A 13,192-nucleotide genomic window follows, 5' to 3' on the forward strand; every position below is an offset into this window, starting at 1 on the left:
ACACTGGATTGGGATTTTGCACAAACTCTAGTGAATTCGATTGATACATTCAAGATTGGATTTTACAATTTGTATCTGAGCTTGGATCGCTATCAATCGATTTGGAAAAATAATAACCGTTTCTTGGAGTTCTTCTTGGTGTTTTTCAATTCTTTTTGACGAAATTATTGCCATTGTTCTTCATGTTCTTCACTATTTTAGAGATTTTAATCGAGTTTGGCTTTGAAAATCTACAAATTTCATGTTTTTGGCAACTTTTGGGAGTTTGCGGTCAAAGATTTGGAGTTCTCGGCGGCAACTCGAGTTCTCGGTTAGGTTTAAGAGATCTCAGCTGCTAGCTATTCGTTCTCGGTTAGGCTTGAGAGGTGTTGGTTGTTAGCTGTTAGTTCTCGGTTAGGGAAGCTCCTCAAATTCAACTTCGAAGTTCTCAGTCTCAGTTTTAGAGTTCTCGGTCTTAACTTCGGAGTTCTTGGTCTCGGCTTCGGAGTTCTCGGTCTCAGCCTCGAAGTTCTCGGTTTTGAATATGTGTTCTTGGCTCCGCATCCTCAATTCAGTTTATCGGTTGTGAGGTTTCGGCTAAGGTTCTTGGTCCGAAATCTATGTTCTCAGTCATGTCAAAAAGTTTGACTCTCAAGGTTCTTGGTTAATAGAGTGTTGACCATTGGTGTTTTCGGTCAGTGAAGTATTTATTCTTGATTTTTGATCAAAATACATTTACACAATCAGATTCCTTTTGGTAAATAATGAGTTCTTACAACAGTACCAAGGAGGTTAATGAAGCCTCATGCTCTCAGTCCTATGAAGCTAAAATTAAACATTATAACGATCAACGTGATTTATTTATTAGGGAAGTTAAGGATCTTAAATATGATGGCTATAATATTAGAAAGGCCCAAAAACCCTTAAAAGAAAAATTAGAGGCCCAAACCAAAGACCTAAAAAGGATGAAGGAAGAATACACCACTAAATGTGAACACTATGATTATGCTCAAGAAAAGATTGGCAGTCTAACTGTCGAGCTAACACACTGAAAATTAAGTTTGAGAATGCAGACTTAAATTTTAAAAAAATTTGATGTGCGAAGTAAGAAAGTTGAGACAATGATTCAAAATCAACTTAAATGGAAAGACAAAAACAATGTATGTCTAGGGCATGATAGTGTTCCTCCTCCATTCAATGGTAACTACACTTTTACTCCTTTAACTGTAGAAGAAATAGAAAGGAACGCACGTCTATAGTTTGGAAAACCTACTGTAGTTGGGATAGTAAATAATGATAGTGTGAACAATACTAATGTTTTTACCTCATGTGCAGATACGGTAACAGTGCAAGATGGGACTGAGCAGAACAAAATTAATTCTAGTTCTGCTGAAAATGCTTCAAAAGCCTGTGATAGCGCTACTAAAAATCTCAAGCCACAAAAATCTGTTAAACAGTCTAATAAATGTTCATGTGCTTGTGCTTGTGGAAGTTCCTTGAAAAAAACTTCATTTGGACAAGGACCAAATCACAATGTTATTTATATGAAAAGACAGACTTGTTTTTAACTGTGGGACTTTTGGTTACATTGTTAGAAATTGCCCACATCGTTTGTATGTTCCTTACTACAAATAAGGTTGGCAGAATGTTCCAAAAGGGAGTTCCTCTAAAAGAAATTCGAGGTCACGTTCATGCAATGGTCTCTGGAATGCTAAAAAGGCCAAGAATCAAACTCCCAAGGATAAAAGGGAATGTCGGACAAGAAGCAAAATGCAAGAGATGGTTCAGCCAGACCAAGATCGGTTAGTCAAAGTCATCTCGACGATCAGTTTCATGCTCTAAAACGAGTGCTAAGGCATCCATCTGATCAAACAGAAAATTGGTTAAACCTAACTTCGGATGGGTACCAAAGTTTCACACTCCCAAATCATCTAACAACTCTAATATTTCTCCATCTTTTGTGTCTGATAAACAGGATATGTCATGGGAAAGAGTATCATGTGTAGATTGTAATGGTAAACCTAGTTTCAAAATGAATTGGGTTCCCAAAACCAACTAATCTCACACTCTGTGTCGGATCAGCTATAAAGGAATATCATCAGATTTTTGTATATTGATAGTGGTTGTTCCAGGCATATGACATGAGATATCTCTCAACTGCACGACATTCAGAAATTTATGGAGAGCAGGTATCCTTTGCGGGAAATAAGAAAGAAAAGATCACAAATGGGGACTGTGTTTAACGGCGTGATGAATTTTTAAACTTCGTTCCAGAATTAAGACACAATTGAGGCCGAATATGTTGCTGTCTCTGCGTGTTGTTCTCAAGTCATCTGGATGCAACTTCAATTGTTGAATTACGGTTTGAATTTTCTTGATACTCCTAAGTTTTTTTTTTTTTTTTTTTTTGAAAATGATTCGTTTCAAAGTCTAATTTTTATTTATTTTTTATTTGTTAAATTTGCATATATATCTTATTTCATTTATTCCCTATGCACAAATTTAGGAGGAGAAATCCATAATACAAAAAAAATTACAAAATCAAGAATACAAAAAAAAAAGTTAATTAATTAAAATTATAAAATCCAAATTCCAAAAATATGTCTTCTTTGGTAAGTGTTCTTGGAAAATGATATGAAGTTTAGTGTTAAAGGGCAATCTGAAATACATGTAATGCACTGAAGCTAAATTATTTAGAATATGTCTTCAATGTGCTGGTAGGTACGAAGGATTTAAAATGAAAGTATTAGACATCGTTGACAATGAAAGGACTTGACAGTGTTATAGTTACATTTAGAATGACCATACGATGCTTGGATAGATTGAACAGTGAGATGAACAATGGAGTTGGCGAGATACATTAAATCTACGTATCATTTAGAACTGTGGCTCAACAATTCTTTGACGTACAAACTTATGTCCTTAATTCTGGTGTTGATAGGGTGACTTGGGGGTTCTTATAAAGTAGGTTTGTGTGATTTTTTTCTTTCTTCTCCTCTATGGCAGTCATATGTTGCCCCCTTTGCATGATTGGAAGAGATCTGAACAGGGACGCAACATATGCCTCTCTATTTCTATGCATCTCTATCTATACATCTCTCTATCTATCTATATCAGTCATATGTTTTCCCCTTTGCAAGATTGGAAGAGATCCGACCTGGGACACAACATATGCACCTTTCTATCTCTCTAAACCATCTATCTATGTTAGTCATATGTTTTCCCTCTACGTGATTGGAAAAGATCCGATCATGGATACAACATATGCATCTCTATATCCATCTTCTCTCTAAAATAATTGAGCACTCACCTATAGTAAAGAGCTCTTTCGAATTCCTTGATTACTAGGGTATGTCGTGAAGTAGGTAATACGTTCTGGTGCACTTAAATTTGAATTGGTTCATGACCAAATGTTGACTATAGATCTCGTTGCTGAATTTAAGTGGACAACAATATCCTTGGCCGTCGTCAGCAAAATGGCATGTTTAGGAATATAATTGCAATGTCTTGTCACTTATAATCTGTCCAAATTTCAAAAATTCTTTGTGTTTAAGTGAACCATAATATTTGTGATTGAACAGAGCTCTTCATGCAGGTGTGTACTGATGATGCATGCAAATAGCTACACCTAATTTTGCCTCTGAATCTACTAGTTATTCGACCCAGGGCAGTTTGTCTAGCACAAAAGTCGGGTATCGATCACACGAAACGATATTAATTAATTAACCTGCATACTATTCAATTAATATAAAATTCTAACAAAGATAAAGGGGCTTTTTTTTATCTAATTTTGCAAGCTTAGATAAACTTAATTTCTTAACACAATTCAATCAAATAACAAAAAACATTTATGTTAGTTCGAAACCACCTTCGCTCAATGGTTTAATTATTAATTATGACAATTCCCGTTGGTTACCAGTTAAAATATTATTAGCAATTCAATTACAAACTTACTATTAAACTAATTCATGTAGAGCTATGTATGGTCATACATAATTTAACACATAATAATTTATTAGATAGAATTGCAGCTATGTAAGATTGAGTTGAAAAACACAATTATGGTGATAATATGAGTTCTCTAGCACAACCAAATTCAATAATTGAATTACTTATCTAAGATTGGTTTGATATTAGCTCTAATAATCTAATGTTCACTAAATTACTAGGTAATCAAGTTCATGCAGATTAATGGTCACTAACTACACAAAATAAGAGTTTAGAGTAATCTAGTATCAAATTAAGCATGCTAGGTATAAACAATCAAACACAAGACTTTAATCAACAAGAAAAGTCTAAATGCATATATTCAAACCCTGATTTCCAGCTTCATCTAGCTAACAGATGCAACTAGATTTAGCTACTCATACTAAAAATTGAACTAAAATAAGTCATAATCAAAATCATAGTAAAGTACGAAACTAGAAAGTAAATTATGATCTTCTCCTTCTCCTTTGGTATTAAAACCAAATTCCTAGCCTTCTAAACCTCTAAATTCGACTTCTGGAAATCTTCTTCTAGCTAGCCAACCACTAAATATGTAAGTGTTAAAGATATATATACTTGTCATGAAATTATATACGACGTCATGGAATAGGGCTCCACGTCGTGGACCTGAAAGAATCCTTATCGGGCAAGGATTTTTGACTTTGCGCGTACTCATCTTCCAAAAATTATCCTTTCCATGTCGTGTAAGTGATATCTACGATGTGGATATAGCTGTTTTCGTTGGTTTTATTTTCTTCAGTCTTCCAAGCCTCCAAAGTTTCTATTTTTCCACTTTTAGTCCTTATTCTTCAAAATGACTTGTTTTGACTGCAAAATACAATTTAATCATATAAGTACCATTATTCCATGCAAATAATCAAAAATATTTCAAAAAATATATTCAAAATATTTCCTAAAAGTATGTATAAATATGGCAATATCAAAATACCCCACACTTGTTTTTTGCTTGCCCTCAAGCAAAACTATTTATTTTTTATTCAAACCTTCATCTCTAGCATCACATAGAACAATCTATTTCGATCTCAGCCATTATACCAAGACCTCAATGCGCATATTTGTGTCTAAATCACCTAATAACTTCCCAATCCTAAATACTCACATTCCTTATGAAACTTCACCCCTTAGCTTATATGAAACTCATTTTTTCAACCCTTCAAATCAATCCTCAGAACTCTTTCTTAACCTTAAGGTATTTTCGGTTAAGCTACCCAGGCATACATAATCTAGAAATTACAACTTTAGATACCACAATGGAGCTCTTTGAATTCTTCATTTCTGTGATATTTGATCTTTGATTTCTTTGAATTCATCACGTTTTGTTTGATTTTTGGTATCTTCAATTTTTTTTTGGAATTATTTGGAATTTTGATCTTTTGATCTTCATACTTGATAGCCCCAAAATTCTTCAACTTTTTGGCAATTTCTCTCTCTCTCTCTCTCTCTCTTTCTCTCTCTCTCTCTCTCTCTCTCTCTCTCTCTCTTTCACTCAAATCTTACATGCTTAAGCAAGGAAGCTTAACTTCAACCTTTATTGGCTAAAGATATTAGTCTATGTGTAATGACTACATAAGCTTTCCTGGATAGATTTCAGGTTTAGGCTGCAAAACATATTATATCATATAAACTACCAGATTACTTTTCATAACTCATAGCTTTTCACTAAGACATGGAAAGTCACAAATATACTAGAAAATGTATTGGCTCAATTAAACATATGAACTCTCATTGGATCATCCCACATAACACTAGCAACTTAAATCTAAACTACTTATTACTAGATTCAAAAAAAAAAAGTTATATTATGATTTCAAATCCATTTTTAAAATTTTCAAAAATTTCCAAATTTTTATAATTTTTAATTAATCAAAAATTTTGTAATTTTTATAATTTTTTTAGCAATTTACTTTTTCGACCCCAATCCCACACTTATTACATACAATGCCCTCATTGTATACATAAAATATATTAAAAGCAAGAAAATGGAGAAAAAGGAACAGACTCCCCTAGGGTAGTAGTGACGAGATCGATTTCTTCACGTGTGTGTAACCTGAACATCTTGAACTAGGACTTCTTCAAATATGGAAATTGGAATTTCATGAAATGAGATATGTAAATGTGCCGACAAAATTTGAAATCGAGACTTCAGTATTCAACAAATGTAATGTAGAAAAGCTTCAAAACATAAGAGACCAATGTGGGAAAGCATACGCTACATGGAATGGTGTAGAAAAGAAGAAGAAAATTCAACTTCTGCATTCCACGTCATGGTGTATAATTACACGATGTGGCTTCGAATAATTACATTTTCTTAAATCGCATTTTGAACTCAATCCACAATGTGTAATTGGTGTCCATGTTGTGGAAAATGGGCATCACAAAAAGCACTTTTTCTTTAAATAAGTGGAATGTGAACTTGTGTCTTAACATATTAAGACCCTTCTAAACTGCATATATCGTGACTCTTTCCTAACTCACTTCTCTCTTGATTAACCCCACGCTTATCTAAGATTGTGGATCATGACTCTCGATTCTAAATGACACGGCTAATTGTGTTAATGCTCTCATATTTCTAAGGTTCCTTAGTCACGTTATCTCTAACAAACTTTGAAAATAATAACCAAAAGAAGTAGACAAGAAACATAACAATTTAAATAGTCGTTACACAACCAAATTAAACTAAAATCAAAATAAACAAACCAAAAATAAACTAAACAAATAAAAGAAATAAAAGGATAAACTAATCATCTTGTTGATCATGATGTGCTCCACTAATTCCGACACCATCTCCTTGTTGTGTCCATAATTCTTCCCATGTTGGAATGTAGGCGCAATGGGGACGCATCGTAGGGGGTCGAACCATATTCATATGTGTAAACATGATTTCAAGAATTTGAGTGTTGTAAGTCACTCCCCCTCGAAGATTTTCCAAATACAAAGCAACCCGACTTTGAAATGGGTCGGTCAGTATACCGCCCTCAAACGGTTGGGGCGGTGGTTCTTGTTGTCCCTTCTCTCCTCGACCTCTCACATTCCGTCGTCTTGGCTGAGGTTGTTCTTATTGTTGCCCAATTTGTTGTTCTTCATCTTCTGGGGTATCACATAAACTCCTCCCATATTCACTACAACTCGCATGACACCAAAGACTTGGATAGTTAAGTCACTATCTTGAAAGCGGGTTCAATTCCTAATAAAATTAGGAGTCAAGGTGACATAAGACCGGGCATGTCGGGTGACTACATGTCCACCTGTGATGGGACTACCGGGTCTAGAGATAGTTGACTTTCTACCCATAAATCGTGCAAGCATATATGGAAAATCACAAAAAATGTCGGGGGTGATTATGTTGCACAAATAAAACAGGTTTTGACGAGGCACTTTATCTCCATGATTTTTATGATTTACCATGAAGGTAATGAGGCGGTACAAAAAACGATACACGAGATTCCGATTTTGCCCTTTGCATGCATCACTAAAATTGTACTCATGATTCAGTATAATCCCCCAAAATGGACATCAAAAATCCCAGAGGTGAAGTCTCTAACACATACCTGCAAGAATAAAAGAAAAAATGGTGAGAGGTTCTCCTCCTCGGTATAGAGTCCCATGTGCCATACAAATTCGCGAAGACTGCATTCACGATATATGCCTCCCAATCTAAAAACAAGTGCTCGGTTGTAGGTCGGATCGACGGTTTTATCCTCAAAACTCACGGTGGAAAAGAACTCCACCAATAATTCCATGTAGACGGGCTCTTACAGAGAAAATAGATTCCTCCATCTGTTGCAAGTAAATGAAATGCCATTCCCGATGAACACTTTTGTCTAATATCTCTCTAACTCCGCAACCATATTGACCCCATGTAACCATGCCCAATCCACAGTCGGAGCAACTACAAACTCACGGTTATATAACCATCCCAAACGATTTTCATAATTATTCAACATAGCACGGGAAATAATATGTGGAAACCGATATAGCGGGTGAATACTCAACACATCAATAGGGTCTTGTGCTAGAGAAACTGCCCTTCGAAGACTCATTTTTTCCTAAAATGACCAAGAAAAACGAAACAAGCCAAAACAACCATGAATTAAATTTATAAGGCAAAACTAGAAACTGGTTGCCCGGTTTCCACGTCGTGGGTTTCATCTCCACGTCGTGGATCTGGTCCGAGATGTGTTTCTGGAACGAATTATATGTTGTCAAAATCAACCATCAATCTCTCTTGGGGTTTGTTTATTTCAACAATCTATGGCCTTAGATTACACATGCATTAAAAAATAACCAACTAATGAACTCAATTTTGGGTATTTATCTTTAAATAAACCCTAACTACCAAATGTATAAAATGTGAAGAAAACTATAAATTTTTTGGAAGTATCACTTACCGAATGATGTTTGAAGACAAACGATGTAAGAAATTTGGAAGAAAATGGTAGAAAGTGGCAGAAAATCGAGTGTAGGGCTTGAACTTTTTGTTAGTGTACCAAGAGTAAGCAAATGGGGAATGGTCAAAGTGTGTAGTTTAAAAATGGTCCCCCTCCCGTATTTTTAAAGTCCACATCATGGACTTATGCAATGAACCTAAACTTGATTGAGCTACTCCTTTTTCCACGAAGTGGGCTTTTAACCCACAACATGGAATTGAGGTTTTTCACTTTTAATGTCCAATTTTAATATAAAAACCTTAATTCATTTACCATTCAAAAAAAGGACCCCACACATGATTTTCACCAATTTTTAATAATTAAAACAATTTGATGATTAATTATCCTACAACTTAACTAAAATGCGAAAATTAAGCTAAGTTCAAAAATGAAAAGAAATTCAAACCAAGCTTGGGTTGCCTCCCGAGAAGCTCTTCTTTTTTGTTGGAGTCTTGAGCCGGACTCCATGCCACCTTACGTTGAATTAGTCGGAGTATCCATCACCAGTTGCACCTTTTGCTCCTTCCATTTCCTATCATACGCTTGGAAACGTTTAAGATATGTCTTTTTGGAATTTTCTTTTTTACCCTTTACATCTCCTTCTTCGAGCTTTCTTTTAATTCCCTTATTTTCCACAAGTTTAACTTCTTCATTTTTAAGCTCCACGGGCACCATCCTATTTTCCTCAATTAAACTCTTTAATTTAGAAGTAACATCCTCTTCATCACTGGACACCAATTTTGCAATATCTTCACTCACCTAAGATGTTGGAGTTTTATAAGCAATAATTTCAAAGACCATAGGAACAGATGCTCTCGGTTTGGTGCGGTTGACTTGTCGAATCTCTTATTCCATAAGCCTTTCTAATTCTTCAATTTCATTCTTTTCATCGACATTGAAAACTTCATTTTGAACATCACTTCCTTGGAAACCATCTTCTACTCCAAAAGTGGCTTCATCATCTCCCACTCTAAAGGTAAGCTTGGATTCGCGAATATCAACCAAGGCTCTAGAAGTAATAAGTAGAGGGCGACCAAAGATAATTGGAACACTATTGTCTTCTTTCATGTCCATTATGACAAAATTTATTTGAAAAAAAAATTCCCAATTTTAACTAAAATATAATCTACAATGCCTCTCGGATATGTCACTAAATGATTGGCCATGTGAATTGTCATTCTTGTAGCCTTCAACCATGGAATATTGAGCTTTCGATAAAATGAGTAAGGCATTAATTTATGCTAGCCCTATAATCAGCTAAAGCATAAGTCTTCAAATTATTACTAAATTCACATGGAAGATTGACGCTCCAGGATCTCCCATCTTCTTTGGTAACTCTCCCATAATTACTTTAGAACTCTGCTCACTTAGAATTACCTTGGAATTCCTTTCTAATTGCTGGTGAGTATTGAATAAATCTTGCAAAAACTTGGCATACTCGAGAACTTTAGATAACGAATCAATGAAAGGGGTAATTATTGGAATACCCTTCACTTGTTGCATAAACTTCAAATGCTCCTGTTCCAGTGTATGGATATTAGCTCGGGAAGGAAAAGGTAAAGGAGTAGGAACATTATCCAAATTTTTCTGATCAGACCTATTCCACATCGTGGAAATTAGATATCCACATCGTGGATTCAGTGTTTCAGCAAGTTAATATTCCTCGAGTTTGGACATCTTTGGCTTTGGTTCAGACTAAGATGGATCGACTTCTAGTGCTTCAAGGAACTCAGAAGTGGTATCCTCTTTGGTTTCTATTACCGCGACATGTGATTAAGAGTGGGAGATGATGAAGCCACTTTTGGAAATCAGAAATGGTATCCTTTTCGGTAGCTAGTTGACCTATTTGGACTTCAATATTTTGGATCGATGCTTGGTGATTTCTTAGCAAGGCTTTCTGTTCCTTGATGATATTCTGATGTTCCCTTATCATTACATCCGTTTCATCATGCCTTTTTCCAGAACCCTCCATAAAACGAGCTAACATGTTTTCTGAGTCAACTTTCTTTTCGGCTAGTGGTTGTTCCTTTTGATATAAGTCGCGGCCAGTCTGCCTATATTTTTCTTCTTTTTGCTTCTTGTATTCATGATATGGTAACTATTCCTTCTTTGGTTTTCTCCAATCTTCATCATATTTATCCCCACTAGAATAACAAACTTGAGCCTGTTTATTTCCATGTTCATCCAAGTGGCACTCTTTTGTCAAGTGTGGATCATTTCATCTTTTACATCTAACTCTAATAGCATGAATTGACTGGTCCATCTTTGTCATTCTTCTATCCATGGTCTCAAGCATATCTAGTACAACAACCATATCTTAAGAATTTCCTCTCCTAATTCCTTTAGCTCCATCATGTGTTGGATTATGGTATTCACGAGAATGATTTTAGAACTCTTCAACAAACTCCTTCACTGTTTTTCTTCGTAAGTGGTCCTTGAGAATCAAGGAGTTGCCTTGTCATAACATTCACTCATCATAGAGTATAGACACTTCTTGTTGTATGTTAAGCTCATTTTAGGGCAATTTCTTAGTAACTATTTATAACGCTCCCATGCCTCATAAAGTTATTCACTAGGATTTTGATCAAAGTAGGTTATTACCTTCTTGAGTTTAGCTATTTTTGAAGGTAGGCAGAATTGTTCCAAAAATTGCTCTCGCATCTTTGCCCAAGTAGTAATTGCACCAGGTGGAAGAGCCTTCAACCAATCTCTTGCAGCTCCCTTAAAAATAACGGGAAGCATCATTAACAACACAGTCTCCATGGATATATCAGCAATGTCTGACATCTCGTATTCTAGCTCATCTTTGGGTTCTCTCTTTCCTAATTCAAACTCGGGTTTTGTTCAAAGCTTTCTAATTTGCTTTCTTCCTTCATTTGACTACTAGACTCACCCACGTTCCTTCCTTTCTTCTTTCCAAATACTGATTTAAGGTCTTTAAATGGTGAGCACTTTGGTGGTTGGTCTTCTTTCACGTTTTTATCCATCTTTTTTGTGAAGGGCTGACTCTGGATCTTCAAGTGGTGGTACCAAAGGTTTGTTGGAACCTCTGGTCATGAACTATTGCAGAATAAACAAAAAATATAAATATAAATCTGAACAAAAACTAAAAATTAAAAATACTAAAAATACCTTCCTTTCTGAACCCACGTTGTGTACTTAAGGTCCACGTCGTGGTCTCAGATCTGAAACAAAAATTAATGCAGAAAATTAACTTTGTGCAGGTTTTACCCCACAAAAAGGATCGATTAACTCAAAGCAAATAAATTAACAATCAAATAAGCCGTTCCCCGACAACGACGCCAAAAAATCGATGCGTGAAAATAGCTACACCTAATATTACCTCCTAATCTACTAGCTATTCGACCCGGTGCAGTGTACCCCGTGCAATTAGTATAGCACAAAAGTCGGGTATCGATAACAGGGAACGATATTAATTAATTAACCTACTTACTATTCAATTAATCTAAAATTCTAACCTAGATAAAGGGGTTTTTTTATCTAATTTTGCAAGTTTAGATAAACTTAATTTCTTAACACAATTCAATCAAATTACAAAAACACTTCTGTTAGTTCGAATCCAACTTCGCTCAATGGTTTATTAATTATGACAATTACTGTTGGTTACCAATTAAAATATTATTAGCCATTCAATTACAAATTTACTAATATTAAACTAATTCATGTAGAGCTATGTATGGTTATACATAATTTAACACACAATCATTTATTAGATAGAATTGGAGCTATGAAAGATTGAGTTGATAAACACAATTACGGTTATAATATGAATTCTCTAGCACAACCAAATTCAACAATTCAATTACTTATCTAAGATTGGTTCGATCTTAGCTCTAATAATCTAATGTTCACTAAATTTCTAGGTAATCAAATTCATGTAGATTAATGGCCACTAACTACACAGAATAAGAGTTTAAAGCTAATCTAGTGTCAAATTAAGCATGCTAGGTATAAACAATCAAACACAATTCTTTAATCAACAAGAAAAGTCTAAATGCATATATTCAAACCATGATTTCCAGCTTCATCTAGCTAACAAAGGCAACTAGATTTAGCTACTCATACTAAAGATTGAACTAAAACAAGTCATAATCAAAATCATAGTAAAGTACCAAACTAGAAAGTAAATTATGACCTTCTCCTTCTCCTTTGGTATTAAAACCAAATTCCTAGCCTTCTAAACCTCTAAATTCGACTTCTGGAAATCTTCTTCTAGCTAGCCAACCACTAAATATGTAAGTGTTAAAGATATATATACTTGTCATGAAATTACATACGACTTCATGGAATAGGGCTCCACGTCGTGGACCTGAAAGAATCCTTATCGGGCAAGGATTTTTGACTTTGCGCGTACTCATCTTCCAGAAATTTCCCTTTCCACGTCGTGTAAGTGATATCCATGATGTGGATATAACTGTTTTCGTTGGTTTTATTTTCTTTAGTCTGCCAAGCCTCCAAAGTTTCTTATTTTTCCACTTTTCGTCCTTATTCTTTAAAATGATTTATTTTGGCTGCAAAATACAATTTAATCTTATAAGTACAATTATTCCATGCAAATAACCAAAAATATGTATAAAAATATATTCAGATATTGCCAAAAAGTATGTATAAATATGGCAATAGCAGCTGATAAACGATATTAAATTGCTTGACAACTTTTCATCCCAAAACTTTTAAATTTAGTTATTAAAATGTGTTTTATTTATTTATTTATTTATTTATTTATTTATTTTGTTAAATTTTTCGTATTTTTTCCT

At 34.7% G+C, this 13,192-nt stretch overlaps 1 non-coding gene across 1 annotated transcript; it reads left to right on the top strand.

The window, feature by feature from the left end:
- Positions 1 to 10,920: 10,920 nt before the first annotated feature.
- LOC145027988 (small nucleolar RNA R71) lies at positions 10,921 to 11,027 on the top strand. Its single transcript, XR_013675748.1, has one exon. It is a non-coding gene; the product is annotated as a small nucleolar RNA R71 (small nucleolar RNA).
- Positions 11,028 to 13,192: the final 2,165 nt, after the last annotated feature.

The sequence above is a fragment of the Lactuca saligna genome, chromosome 1, assembly GCF_052625555.1.
Source record: "Lactuca saligna cultivar CGN05327 chromosome 1, ASM5262555v1, whole genome shotgun sequence".
Classification (NCBI taxonomy): domain Eukaryota; kingdom Viridiplantae; phylum Streptophyta; class Magnoliopsida; order Asterales; family Asteraceae; genus Lactuca; species Lactuca saligna.